Here is a 15,449-nt window from a genome sequence, read left to right as displayed (position 1 = left end):
TGTGAGAACCATGACTGGGGTCCTCCAGGCAACCATTTTAGCCGAAAATAGTGTATCGTTATTCCGTGACAACTCCCCTTGAATTCCTCCAGAGACCAGTTCGAAAACGTAACGTTTTGTGAGAACCATGACTGGGGTCCTCCAGGCAACATTTTAGCCGAAAATAGTGTCTCGTTATTCCGTGACAACTCCCCTTGAATTCCTCCAGAGACCAGTTGAAAACTTAACGTTTTGTGAGAACCATGATTGGGGTCCTCCAGGCAACCATTTTAGCCGAAAATAGTGTATCGTTATTCCGTGACAACTCCCCTTGAATTCCTCCAGAGACCAGTTGAAAACTTAAGTTTTGTGAGAACCATGATTGGGGGTCCTCCAGGCAACAATTGTATCCGATCCAAAGTGCTCATGAGGCGGATACATTCCTCCATGATTTCCCCATCATGTGAAAATAGCTCGTTTTTTTCTAAGTGCTCTCAAAAACCGGGTTTCCGATTTTGTGCAGATGGTAGCTTGGAAAAGATGAATGAATTTTTTGGACGGGAAAAGGGAGGTCTCGTTTCCCCTCTCCGTTGTAAATTGCAACGGGGGAGTGCAAAAGTCTCCGGGGCTTCGTCCCGAAGCGCCGAAGACTTGACCCCCTCCTCCGTTGGCACGTTTTTCGAGAATTTCGAAAATCATCCATACTTTCATAACATGAGACCCCAGACCCCCGGAATTAAGCACTCCCCAACGGACTAAACCCAGATGTTCACACCCTCCAGAACTTCATGCCCCTGGTGACTCAGAAAAGAGGTGTATTTTGCGGTGCTTTATCGTCCGCTCATCGGCTTCCATATTCGGCCTTATTCACAGCAGCAGCACCCACCCTCCAGTGGAGGGTATTCTCGTACCCCTGGCAACACTTAAAGGTGGTGTATTTTGCGGTGCTTTATCGTCCGCTCATCGGCTTCCATATTCGGCCTTATTCACAGCAGCAGCACCCACCCTCCAGTGGAGGGTATTCTCGTGCCCCTGGTAACACTGGTAAACACTGGTAACATTTGTCCAGCCGCTGGCAGGGACTTGACATCGGAAGTTGACATCGCATTTCCATTGAGCGGACACGCGTACATTTGAAGGGCAAGTCCCACGGTACCTCTGTCCATAAGGCTGACATTTGCCTTACTTCATTGTAGCAATCTTTAAGTTAAACCAACTTACAGTTAGGAAGGTCAATGATGTCTGTTCTACACTGGCACCAGTTGCTGTGGCCACCTGGGCTGGTACGGGAATGGCATTGGAATTTCTCTCAAACTTCTTGGGTCAACATTCAAGTGCGAGTTTGAGTCAGTGGGCTGCACATTAGAGCCAGAAGCAACACTTCCTTGGGAAGGAATGTCCCACATGCCAGCTTTACTTTGGAACACCCATTGCAGGGGTTTGGCCTGCTGAGGGTTTGAAGGGTAGGCGGGCTGGTAGGGCTTGGCCTGCTGGGGATTCGAACGGTAGGAAGGCCGGTAGGGCTTGGCCTGCTGAGGATTTGAAGGGTAGGCAGGAAGCTGGGGTTTGGGCTGGTACCTAGACTGCAAGGGATTTGAAGGGTAGGAAGGCTGCTGGGGTTTGGCCGGTACCTAGACTGCAGGGGATTTGAAGGGTAGGCAGGCTGGTAGGGCTTGGCCTGCACATTAGAGCCAGAAGAAACACTTCCTTCGGAAGGAAAGTGCCACATGCCAGCTTTACTTTGGAGCACCCCTTGCAGGGGTTCGGCCTGTTGGGGATTTGAAGGGTAGGAACTCTGCTGAGGTTTTGGCCGGTACCTAGACTGCAGGGGACTTGAAGGGTTGGTAGCCCGCTGGGGATTCAAAGGGTTTCTGGCTGGTAGGGCTTGGCCTGCACATTAGAGCCAGAAGAAACACTTCCTTCGGAAGGAAAGTGCCACATTCCAGCTTAACTTTGGAGCACCCCTTGCAGGGGTTCGGCCTGATGAGGCTTGGCCTGTTGGGGATTTGAAGGGTAGGAACTCTGCTGAGGTTTTGGCCGGTACCTAGACTGCAGGGGACTTGAAGGGTCGGTAGCCCGCTGGGGATTCAAAGGGTAATTGACCGTTTTCTTTACTTTTTTTTGCTTTCCACGGGTGGAGGCGCATGGCAGGCCGCATATGAGCTTCCAAATTCGGCCTGGAACGTCCGGGAATTATGGGTTAAGCTCCATATACTGACGACTCCCATTAAAAGTGATTGAAATGTACAGGAATCTGTCCATTTCAATCACATTTGACGACGCATGCAGGGTGACCCTGGCTACACTTAAAGGGGGTCTACTTTGCGGTGCTTTACCGTCCGCCCATCAGCACCCATAGTCGGCCTTCCTCACAGCAGCAGCACCCAACCTCCATGGAGGATTTTGCTCGTGCCCCTGGCTACACTTAAAGGGGGTATACTTTGCGGTGCTTTACCGTCCACCCATCAGCACCCATAGTCGGCCTTCTTCACAGCAGCAGCACCCAACCTCCATGGAGGATGTTTCTCGTGCCCCTGGCTACACTTAAAGGGGGTATACTTTGCGGTGCTTTACCGTCCGCCCATCAGCACCCATAGTCGGCCTTCTTCACAGCAGCAGCACCCAACCTCCATGGAGGATGTTTCTCGTGCCCCTGGCTACACTTAAAGGGGGTATACTTTGCGGTGCTTTACCGTCCGCCCATCAGCACCCATAGTCGGCCTTCTTCACAGCAGCAACACCCAACCTCCATGGAGGATGTTTCTCGTGCCCCTGGCTACACTTAAAGGGGGTATACTTTGCGGTGCTTTACCGTCCGCCCATCAGCACCCATAGTCGGCCTTCTTCACAGCAGCAGCACCCAACCTCCATGGAGGATGTTTCTCGTGCCCCTGGCTACACTTAAAGGGGGTATACTTTGCGGTGCTTTACCGTCCGCCCATCAGCACCCATAGTCGGCCTTATTCACAGCAGCAACACCCAACCTCCATGGAGGATGTTTTCTCGTGCCCCTGGCTACACTTAAAGGGGGTATACTTTGCGGTGCTTTACCGTCCGCCCATCAGCACCCATAGTCGGCCTTATTCACAGCAGCAACACCCAACCTCCAGGGAGGATGTTATCATGCCCCTGGCAACACTGGTAAACACTGGTAACATATGTCTAGCCGCTGACAGGAACTTGACATCGGAACTTGACATCGCATTTCCATTGAGCGGACTCCCGTACATGGGAAGGGCAAGTCCCACGGTACCTCCGTTCATAAGGCTGACATTTGCCTTACACTTAAAGGGGGTCTACTTTGCGGTGCTTTACCGTCCGCCCATCGGCACCCATAGTCGGCCTTATTCACAGCAGCAACACCCAACCTCCAGTGGAGGATGTTATCATGCCCCTGGCAACACTGGTAAACACTGGTAACATATGTCTAGCCGCTGACAGGAACTTGACATCGGAACTTGACATCGCATTTCCATTGAGCGGACTCCCGTACATGGGAAGGGCAAGTCCCACGGTACCTCCGTTCATAAGGCTGACATTTGCCTTACATACCCTAGGGACTGATGGGTACACTGGGTGGACATTTACTACCGGCCGCGGTCTGCCAAGTGTACAGGGTAGTGTGTCCAGATCACGGACTTCAATGCATAGCGGGAAGTCCATTAAATAGACATTTCAAATATGTGTTTAACGGTGATTTAAACTAGTTTATGCGGGGAAAAGAGTGCTCAAAATCGGATTAAACAGGCCATTTCATCCACACCTCAATACTCACTACTAATAAAAGTGCATGAAATGTATAGGAATCTGTCCATTTCATCCACAGTTGACGACCCGTGCAGGGTGACTTTCTTACCCAGGAATTAATGTCTGAAACATGGGTAAAATCGATGTGAATGCAGGGTGCACATGGCTTTATTACCCAGGAATTAGTGTGTGAAAGCTGGGTAAGTTTACTGTGAATTTAGGGAAGGTATGGCCATTTCATCCTCCCATTAAAAGTGCATGAAATGTAAAGGAATCTGTCCATTTCATCCACATTTGACGACGCATGCAGGGTGACTTTCTTACCCAGGAATTAGTGTCTGAAAGCTGGGTAAGATTACTTTAAATACAGTGTGCACATGGCTTTATTACCCAGGAATTAGTGTGTGAAAGCTGGGTAAGTTTGCTGTGAATTTAGGGAAGGTATGGCCATTTCATCCTCCCATTAAAAGTGCATGAAATGTACAGGAATCTGTCCATTTCATCCACATTTGACGACGCATGCAGGGTGACTTTCTTACTCAGGAATTAGTGTCTGAAAGCTGGGTAAGATTACTTTAAATACAGTGTGCACATGGCTTTATTACCCAGGAATTAGTGTGTGAAAGCTGGGTAAGTTTGCTGTGAATTTAGGGAAGGTATGGCCATTTCATCCACACCTGAATACTCCCATTAAAAGTGCATGAAATGTACAGGAATCTGTCCATTTCATCCACATTTGACGACGCATGCAGGGTGACTTTCTTACCCAGGAATTAGTGTCTGAAAGCTGGGTAAGATTACTTTAAATACAGTGTGCACATGGCTTTATTACCCAGGAATTAGTGTGTGAAAGCTGGGTAAGTTTGCTGTGAATTTAGGGAAGGTATGGCCATTTCATCCACACCTGAATACTCCCATTAAAAGTGCATGAAATGTACAGGAATCTGACTCTAGGGACTGGTGGGTACACTGGGTGGACATTTACTACCGGCCGCGGTCCGCCAAGTGTACAGGGTAGTGTGTCCAGATCACGGACTTCAATGCATAGCGGGAAGTCCATTAAATAGACATTTTTAATAAGTGTTTAACGGTGATTTAAACTAGTTTATACGGGGAAAAGAGTGCTCAAAATCGGATTAAACAGGCTATTTCACACTTATATTACGACTCCCATTAAAAGTGCATGAAATGTACAGGAATCTGTCCATTTCATCCACATTTGACAACGCGTACAGGGTGGCTTTCTTACCCAGGAATTAGTGTGTGAAACATGGGTAAAATCGATGTGAATACAGTGTGCACATGGCTTTATTACCCAGGAATTAGTGTGAGAAAGCTGGGTAAGATTGATGTGAATATAGGGAGGATATGTACATTTCATCCAGGGAGATGTACATGCCCCAGGATCCCTCCCTGCCTTGAGCAAACAGGCTAGTTCACACTTCCATTACGTACACCGACAAAGCCACCTCTTCGGGGCCGCTCCAAGACCCCCAAAACACGGACGCAGCAGCCCCAGGATCCCTCCCTGCCTTGAGCAAACAGGCTAGTTCACACTTCCATTACGTACACCGACAAAGCCACCTCTTCGGGGCCGCTCCAAGACCCCCAAAACACGGACGCAGCAGCCCCAGCATCTCTCCCTGACATGAGCAAACAGGCTATTTCAGACTTCCATGAAATACACCGGGGAAAAGCACCTCTCTGTGGCCACTCCAAGACCCCCAAAACACGGACTAAGGAGCTCCAGGATCCCTCCCTGACATGCGTACTTCCAGAACCTCGCACACCTTGGGTCCCCGGACTTAAGCACTCCCCCACGGACTAAACCCAGATGATCACACCCTCAAGAATCTCGTGCCCCTGGGAATCTTAAAGGGGGTGTATTTTGCGGAGCTTTATCGTCCGCTCATCGGCTCCCATATTCGGCCTTATTCACAGCAGCAGCACCCACCCTCCAGTGGAGGGTATTCTCGTGCCCCTGGGAATCTTAAAGGGGGGTGTATTTTGCGGTGCTTTATCGTCTGCCCATCGGCACCCATAGTCGGCCTCCTTCACAGCAGCAGCACCCACCCTCCAGTGGAGGATGTTCTCGTGCCCCTGGCAACACATTAAGGGGGGTGTATTTTGCGGTGCTTTATCGTCCGCCCATCGGCACCCATAGTCGGCCTCCTTCACAGCAGCAGCACCCACCCTCCAGTGGAGGATGTTCTCGTGCCCCTGGCAACACTTAAAGGTGGTGTATTTTGTGGTTCTTTATCGTCCGCTCACCGGCTTCCATATTCGGTTGTGTGTGCCTGGCAAAGACGTGTACCCAAACTCAAGCACTCTGACTAAACACATAAGGACATAAGGTCATCCGGGTAAAACCTTAGTGCCCCTGGTAAACCATGTAATGAAATGAGCTCCGTGATGTGCGACGTGCACATCACTTGGGTAAAAGGAGCTTTGGGTCGCCCTGCAAATCACATTTGGTGTATTTCCAGAAAGCTGTGAAAATACACCTACATCCGGCATGTCCTGTACTGTCTTGTCCTGTAAAATAGCATTTTGTTTACTTCCATCATTTGGGCAAATACACATATTTGGGGATTTTACCCTCCCGGCCATCAGAGTCGAACCCGCAGTTCGGAGGAACCGACCGCCAGAGCACCGGCACGAGGCCGGGCCGGTGGAGGTGGAGGCCCTACGATGGCAGGCCGCTCCAGGAGCTTCAAAGTGCATCAGAGTCGAACCCGCAGTTCGGAGGAACAGAGCACCGGCACGAGGCCGGGCCGGAGGAGGCCCTCCGATGGCAGGCCGCTCCAGGAGCAGACCCCTGAGCCCTGTAAAATATTATTAGTCCGACCGTCCAGCACCGGCATGTGGACCCGGGGAGGAGGCCCTCCGATGGCAGGCCGCTCCAGGAGCTTCAAAGTGCATCAGAGTCGAACCCGCAGTTCGGAGGAAACAGAGCACCGGCACGAGGCCGGGCCGGAGGAGGCCCTCCGATGGCAGGCCGCTCCAGGAGCAGACCCCTGAGCCCTGTAAAATATTATTAGTCCGACCGTCCAGCACCGGCATGTGGACCCGGGGAGGAGGCCCTCCGATGGTGGGTCAAATTTGCTGATAGCACAGCTGACGGCTGGACACTAGCCATAGAGGAACACCAGGGCAGGACCAGGCAGTTCACTCTTTGCAGACAAGCATATGTGGTTGGTACGGGTAGCCTGTGATGAAGTACGGTCAACCCTATACAATGGTAACCGGTTGTAAGGCTCCCTCTCCCGAATCAAACCATGGTTCTCCGTTACCCGTGGTCGCTACGAGGGCCTGCAAGGTTATCTAGAGTCACCAAAGGTCCCAGGGCGCCCGCATGGGTTTTGGATCTGATAAATGCACGAACCACGGAACTTCACCGAAGATCAGTGTTCGTTGACATGTATTAGGTCTAGACGTGTCACAGTCACCCAAGTAACGTTGAGCAATCAAGGGAACCATAACTGATTCGATGAGAGTAGCATGTTATGAAGTAGGGTCGACCATATATCACGGCTGGACACTAGCCATAGAGGAACACCAGGGCAGGACCAGGCAGTTCACTCTTTGCAGACAAGCATATGTGGTTGGTACGCAGGATCAAACGGGTAGCCTGTGATGAAGTACGGTCAACCCTATACCATGGTAAGGCTCCCTCTCCCGAATCAAACCATGGTTCTCCGTTACCTTTGGTCGCTACGAGGGCCTGCGAGGTTATCTAGAGTCACCAAAGGTCCCAGGGCACCCCGGAGAGCACACGCATGGGTTTTGGATCTGATAAATGCACGAACCACGGAACTTCACCGAAGGTCAGCGTTCGTTGACATGTATTAGGTTTAGACGTGTCACAGTCACCCAAGTAACGTTGAGCAATCAAGGGCACCATAACTGATTCGATGAGAGTAGCATGTTATGAAGTAGGGTCGACCATATATCATGTGGAGCCACCGAACACTGGTCCCCGGGGGAACCGGTGCCCGGAGCAAGGCCAATTGCCGCAGCTATGCAACAGTGGAGGGTTCGAGAAACAGTGTTTGCCGGGTGCACCGCGGCGGAGGTGGGGAGGTTCCAGCCCGGAACCTCCGTCCCGCCGCGGGACCCGTGGTGGGACACCTGAGTCAGACGGTTCGTCTCGGTCACGCTTCATATCGGGCGGGCAGGAAGGCTGTGCTCCGCGGGGTTACCCCCGCGCAGCACACCCTCCCGGCCATCAGAGTCGAACCCGCAGTTCGGAGGAACCGACCGCCAGAGCACCGGCACGTGGCCGGGCCGGCGGAGGCCCTCCGATGGCGGGTCGCGTTTGCCATTCAATCAGTGAGAAATCAGGAAAAAAGTCTGACTTGACTTTTTGGAGAACCAGAGAAAAGGGGTGAAAATGGGAAAAAAGTACCCCAAAATAGTGTTCCATAAGGCGGGTAGAGTCCCCTGACAACTCTCCTTGCATTCCTCCAGAGTCGGAGAAAGTACAAGTCAACTTTTGGAAGAACCATAGAAAAGGGTGAAAATGGATAAAATGTATCCGAAAATAGTGTTCCATAAGGCGGGTAGAGTCCCCTGACAACTCTTACACTTACATGGATGAGGTAGCCGAAGGCAGTGCCAGTTGTATCCGCCTTTCGGACCTCGGCATTGGTCATGTTGGAGTAGACCCCCGGACGGTGGCCGTAAATACAGCTCCAATGGAGGGTCATGTACCCATAGAGGAGTATCCGGGTTGCGGTAGTCGGATTGCAGGCCATCACATCCAGGAGCTGAGGGATGTGAGTGTTGGTCGAAGTCAAGCATGTCATGATGTCGTTATGGCTCGGCAGACCTTCCATCTTGTCACGCTTCACTTGCATCTGGTGGATAAGTACTTTTCTCTTCAGGGACTTCAGGATGGCAACTACTTCCCGTTTGATTAAAATCATGTCGTTTTGGCTGAGCCTGCTCCCCTTGCACGGTGTGTCGGCCATGTACTTGAGAAAGTGTGATATATTTTTGATATAGAAGTCGGAGGTCGTGACCTGAAGGCTTGACTTTATCAGGCTCCGGGACCACCCGCGTATCCTCTTGAGATCCCTCAAAAAGAGCCAGTCAGACAGGCGATTGAAACCGTGAGCCATGAAACTTAGGAACGACTTCACTCTGCTTAGTTTGGAGACTGTGTTTTCTTGGAGCCTCACTGGTCGGTCGATACCTACATAATACTCCCGGTATCCTTGCAGATACTCCTCTGTGAAATATAAAACAGTACTTTAATGACAACACATGGTGTGTTACAGAAACTGCATTTGTCACATATTCAACACACTTACACATGATCCGTGGGAATGTGATGTCCCGCATTATATTTCCCCGGCCCCTGCCGCGGAACCAGGGGGAATGTATGGGAGGGGAGGTTGACGAGGCCTCGGTATGCATGGATGCAGGTTCTGAGGAGCTGGATGACTTGCTGCAGGCGGGAATGGGAGACTTGCTGCAGGCGGGAATGGGAGATTTGCTGCAGGAGGGACCTTTCGACTTGGACAGCCTCGTTGGTGTCGACTCTGTTCGGGGTCGTTTCTTTAGAATGACCCGCTCTCGTTCCTCCCCATCGAACACGGGCATGTCCCCGGCCCGCTGATCCATCCTCTGTCGCTTGTGTTTTATCCTCTGCTGCAACTTGCAGCGCAGGGATTTCACCTCAGCAGCATATCTGTCCCGCTGAGCCCTCACTGTGTTTGCCTCCATCCTCCAGTCCTCACAGTCCGGGTTGTCACATTCATTCACCGGGGACAAGGGTGGAGGTTGTGACAGTACATCGTTGTCTTCCACCATATCAACAGCCCAAGCGGTAATCATTCCTATCGTGGGGTTTGTCATTCGGAGTTCATAAATCTCCTTCTTTGCCACTGTCATTTTCAGTTTATTTTGAACCACATGTATTTCCTCCCGGGACAGCTCAACATGGTCTCTGTCCAAGTGGCGATCCAGCCTTGTGCCGCGGTACTCGCATCCTGAAATGGTACAGGGATGGAGCCTAATGTTGGTCCGTCCGTTGGCCAACAACAGCAGAATTTTTCTTTCTTTCAACCAAGTTACGCACACCATGGTGCTCTGCAGGTGCTTGCTCAGGGCGCGGTAGGAACTATTACAGATCGGACAACGGACCGCCATCCGACCTGTATTCTTGAGCATTTCGGTACCAGGAAATGTCACCAGTAGAAGGTATAGAATCGTGGGTGAAAAAGAAGGAAGCGTGAAAAGACTCAAGAAAGATGCACTCAGCTTATTTTCAAATCAGTGTTTGTTTTCATTTGCATCATCGTGCGGTGTCCCATTTAGGCACTCGTTAGGCGGGCAGAGATCCCTGTCATCTCTTGGTCTTATCATCCAGGCAAGGCGGGGGCCAAAACTGGATGAAATTGACCAAAAAGTTAAAAATAAATACAATAATTCATCCATGGAAAGATGCATGAAAGTAAAAAAAAAGTATCCGAAAATAGTGTTCCATAAGGCGGGTAGAGTCCCCTGACAACTCCCCTCACGTTCCTCCAGAGTCTGGTTCTCCCAAAGGATACCCGACAGTTTCGGGTACGACAACGTGGGGATAACAGTGCCCTCCGGGCGCTCCGTCCCCAAGGGGGACGGAGGTATTGAAACCCTCGCACCTGCCCCCGGAGGAGGCAGGGGAGTCAGGTACCCAGAGGGCGCACGGTGGACGACCAGGGCGAGGCCGCCACACCGCGCTGGAGTCAGAGTTCCGAGTGTTCGAGCCGGGTCCCGGTGAAGCGCAGGACGGAGCACCCGGCAGTAGCCTCCAGCAGACCCCCACGCGCGGTTCCCTCGGAAGAGGTGGAGAGGCGGAGGGGTGGGTGTTTTCATCTGCTGGCGGGTTGCTGGGGAGAACGCCCTTAACGTTTTGTGAGAACCATGACTGGGGTCCTCCAGGCAACCATTTTAGCCGAAAATAGTGTATCGTTATTCCGTGACAACTCCCCTTGAATTCCTCCAGAGACCAGTTCGAAAACTTAACGTGTTGTGAGAACCATGACTGGGGTCCTCCAGGCAACCATTTTAGCCGAAAATAGTGTATCGTTATTCCGTGACAACTCCCCTTGAATTCCTCCAGAGACCAGTTTGAAAACTTAAAGTTTTGTGAGAACCATGATTGGGGGTCCTCCAGGCAACCATTTTAGCCGAAAATAGTGTATCGTTATTCCGTGACAATTCCCCTTGAATTCCTCCAGAGACCAGTTTGAAAACTTAAAGTTTTGTGAGAACCATGATTGGGGGTCCTCCAGGCAACAATTGTATCCGATCCAAAGTGCTCATGAGGCGGATACATTCCTCCATGATTTCCCCATCATGTGAAAATAGCTCGTTTTTTTCTAAGTGCTCTCAAAAACCGGGTTTCCGATTTTGTGCAGATGGTAGCTTGGAAAAGATGAATGAATTTTTTGGACGGGAAAAGGGAGGTCTCGTTTCCCCTCTCCGTTGTAAATTGCAACGGGGGAGTGCAAAAGTCTCCGGGGCTTCGTCCCGAAGCGCCGAAGACTTGACCCCCTCCTCCGTTGGCACGTTTTTCGAGAATTTCGAAAATCATCCATACTTTCATAACATGAGACCCCAGACCCCCGGAATTAAGCACTCCCCAACGGACTAAACCCAGATGTTCACACCCTCCAGAACTTCATGCCCCTGGTGACTCAGAAAAGAGGTGTATTTTGCGGTGCTTTATCGTCCGCTCATCGGCTTCCATATTCGGCCTTATTCACAGCAGCAGCACCCACCCTCCAGTGGAGGGTATTCTCGTACCCCTGGCAACACTTAAAGGTGGTGTATTTTGCGGTGCTTTATCGTCCGCTCATCGGCTTCCATATTCGGCCTTATTCACAGCAGCAGCACCCACCCTCCAGTGGAGGGTATTCTCGTGCCCCTGGTAACACTGGTAAACACTGGTAACATTTGTCCAGCCGCTGGCAGGGACTTGACATCGGAAGTTGACATCGCATTTCCATTGAGCGGACACGCGTACATTTGAAGGGCAAGTCCCACGGTACCTCTGTCCATAAGGCTGACATTTGCCTTACTTCATTGTAGCAATCTTTAAGTTAAACCAACTTACAGTTAGGAAGGTCAATGATGTCTGTTCTACACTGGCACCAGTTGCTGTGGCCACCTGGGCTGGTACGGGAATGGCATTGGAATTTCTCTCAAACTTCTTGGGTCAACATTCAAGTGCGAGTTTGAGTCAGTGGGCTGCACATTAGAGCCAGAAGCAACACTTCCTTGGGAAGGAATGTCCCACATGCCAGCTTTACTTTGGAACACCCATTGCAGGGGTTTGGCCTGCTGAGGGTTTGAAGGGTAGGCGGGCTGGTAGGGCTTGGCCTGCTGGGGATTCGAACGGTAGGAAGGCCGGTAGGGCTTGGCCTGCTGAGGATTTGAAGGGTAGGCAGGAAGCTGGGGTTTGGGCTGGTACCTAGACTGCAAGGGATTTGAAGGGTAGGAAGGCTGCTGGGGTTTTGGCCGGTACCTAGACTGCAGGGGATTTGAAGGGTAGGCAGGCTGGTAGGGCTTGGCCTGCACATTAGAGCCAGAAGAAACACTTCCTTCGGAAGGAAAGTGCCACATGCCAGCTTTACTTTGGAGCACCCCTTGCAGGGGTTCGGCCTGTTGGGGATTTGAAGGGTAGGAACTCTGCTGAGGTTTTGGCCGGTACCTAGACTGCAGGGGACTTGAAGGGTTGGTAGCCCGCTGGGGATTCAAAGGGTTTTCTGGCTGGTAGGGCTTGGCCTGCACATTAGAGCCAGAAGAAACACTTCCTTCGGAAGGAAAGTGCCACATTCCAGCTTAACTTTGGAGCACCCCTTGCAGGGGTTCGGCCTGATGAGGCTTGGCCTGTTGGGGATTTGAAGGGTAGGAACTCTGCTGAGGTTTTGGCCGGTACCTAGACTGCAGGGGACTTGAAGGGTCGGTAGCCCGCTGGGGATTCAAAGGGTATGCTGGCTGGTAGGGCTTGGCCTGCACATTAGAGCCAGAAGAAACACTTCCTTCGGAAGGAAAGTGCCACATGCCAGCTTTACTTTGGAGCACCCCTTGCAGGGGTTCGGCCTGCTGAGGTTTGGCCTGTTGGGGATGTGAAGGGTAGGAACGCTGCTGGGGTTTCGGCTGGTACCTAGACAGCAGGGGACTTGAAGGGTTGGTAGCCCGCTGGGGATTCAAAGGGTAGGCTGGCTAGTAGGGCTTGGCCTGCTGAGGATTTGAAGGCTGGTAGGGCTTGGCCTGCTGAGGATTTGAAGGGTAGGCAGGAAGCTGGGGTTTGGGCTGGTACCTAGACTGCAAGGGATTTGAAGGGTAGGAAGGCTGCTGGGGTTTTGGCCGGTACCTAGACTGCAGGGGATTTGAAGGGTAGGCAGGCTGGTAGGGCTTGGCCTGCACATTAGAGCCAGAAGAAACACTTCCTTCGGAAGGAAAGTGCCACATGCCAGCTTTACTTTGGAGCACCCCTTGCAGGGGTTCGGCCTGTTGGGGATTTGAAGGGTAGGAACTCTGCTGAGGTTTTGGCCGGTACCTAGACTGCAGGGGACTTGAAGGGTTGGTAGCCCGCTGGGGATTCAAAGGGTTTTCTGGCTGGTAGGGCTTGGCCTGCACATTAGAGCCAGAAGAAACACTTCCTTCGGAAGGAAAGTGCCACATTCCAGCTTAACTTTGGAGCACCCCTTGCAGGGGTTCGGCCTGATGAGGCTTGGCCTGTTGGGGATTTGAAGGGTAGGAACTCTGCTGAGGTTTTGGCCGGTACCTAGACTGCAGGGGACTTGAAGGGTCGGTAGCCCGCTGGGGATTCAAAGGGTATGCTGGCTGGTAGGGCTTGGCCTGCACATTAGAGCCAGAAGAAACACTTCCTTCGGAAGGAAAGTGCCACATGCCAGCTTTACTTTGGAGCACCCCTTGCAGGGGTTCGGCCTGCTGAGGTTTGGCCTGTTGGGGATGTGAAGGGTAGGAACGCTGCTGGGGTTTCGGCTGGTACCTAGACAGCAGGGGACTTGAAGGGTTGGTAGCCCGCTGGGGATTCAAAGGGTAGGCTGGCTAGTAGGGCTTGGCCTGCTGAGGATTTGAAGGCTGGTAGGGCTTGGCCTGCTGAGGATTTGATGGGTAGGAGGGCTGGTTGGGCTTGGTCTGCTGGGGTTTGGGATGGTACCAAGACTGCAGGGGATTTGAAGGGTTGGCGGCCTGCTGAGGTTTGGGCTGGTGGGGCTTAGGCTTGTAGCCGGCCTGCTGGGGCTTTGGAAGGTGTTTGGGCTTCTGGGGCTTGGAGTAGGGACCAGAGTGCATCACAATTGCAGAACTTGAAGCAATACCAGACTGAAAAGAGTTTGGATTAGGGGGCAAAGGGAAAGCCCACGGGGCAGCTTTGCTTGGAAGGACACCATTTGCACTAGGGTTAGCTTGAGGTAGTTGGTTTGGCTTACGAATTATTGGTTGGCTTGGCCCGTAACTAGAAACACTTCCCTCAGGACTGTAACCATCTACTTGCCTACCATGAGAGCCACTATAACCTCCTGCACTTGGTGCAGCAGCTGGCTTCAGAGTCTCAGATAAAGCCCCATCAGCATGAAAGGGTGAATAACTACCCAAAACCCTCTCAGGCTGTGCTGAACTATCATCACTGGAAGTGGAAGCAGGTTTTAAGGCTTCTTGAAAAATCAAAGTGAGGTGTAATGCCACTGGAGCCTCCACTTCTGTAGCTGAGTGCTAAAAGGAGAACACATTTTTTAAAAGACAGCCTTAGAGGAAAATTATACATTTCAATTGCAGCTTGTGAACCATAAATCCTTACCCTTTGCTTGCTGCCCAAATATCAAGAGTGAGATCACAAGAACTCTAAGAAAAGAGGAATTAAACATGAGCCAACCAAAAACAGTTAAGTAGAATAAATATAAGAAATCTGCCAAAATAAGAATATCTTACCTCACACACAATCCAAAATACATTTTTGTTGTAAAACTGAAACCAAACAGTATGTAAGCGGTGTGCAGCAAATACAAAATTAATCTATTATTTCAGATTCATGACTGCTGCAAAGGCAGTGGTCCTTTTAAAGTGTCGGTGCATGAGCTGACCAATCATCGCAATGATGAAGTCATTGGAATCAGCTTGGGAACTCCGCCCTCTGGCAACCTGGGCAGGTGTCCACACTTTAGCTAATTTGACACATTTCAACATTTCATTCTGTCAGCAGATCTGATTCAAAAGTCAGTTTAACCAAATGATAACCTTTACCTGGCCGCTAGGCAAAATTCCCCTGACAGGCGATAATAGTTTGATCGTAGTTTTGTTTTTGTTTATTGAGGTTTTGATTTAATTTTCCTCCTTCAATACCACAGAGGTTTTAGTAAGACCCAGAAACTAAGACCTAAAAAGTGTAAGCTTTTGATCTTAAAACGACATGAAATGACAAGCTGTATTAAAATTAGAGCCGGGACTCGATTAAAAAAATTAATCTAATTAATTAGAGGCTTTGTAATTAATTAATCGAAATTAATCGCATTTTTAATCGCATTTTTAAAAATCGCATTTTTAAGCACAGGGTCATCTAAGCTAATTTACAGATGGCCCTGAGCCCAATAGAGATTGCCCTGAAAAATGCATGCGGACGAAATGGCACGAAGGGTTTGGGGGGCCTCCGTCCCCCTAGACATTTTTTAATTTTTGCAGGTCTTAGATGCTGTCTGGTGCAT

General features: G+C 50.9%; 1 pseudogene; it reads right to left on the bottom strand.

The window, feature by feature from the left end:
* Nucleotides 1-11,882: 11,882 nt before the first annotated feature.
* LOC117444849 (sporozoite surface protein 2-like) lies at nucleotides 11,883-14,538 on the bottom strand (annotated as a pseudogene).
* Nucleotides 14,539-15,449: the final 911 nt, after the last annotated feature.

The sequence above is a fragment of the Pseudochaenichthys georgianus genome, unplaced genomic scaffold, assembly GCF_902827115.2.
Source record: "Pseudochaenichthys georgianus unplaced genomic scaffold, fPseGeo1.2 scaffold_957_arrow_ctg1, whole genome shotgun sequence".
Taxonomy (NCBI): Eukaryota; Metazoa; Chordata; class Actinopteri; order Perciformes; family Channichthyidae; genus Pseudochaenichthys; species Pseudochaenichthys georgianus.
The sequence above is the reverse complement of the archived record's forward strand: the minus strand, read 5'-3'. Positions and strand labels throughout refer to the sequence as shown.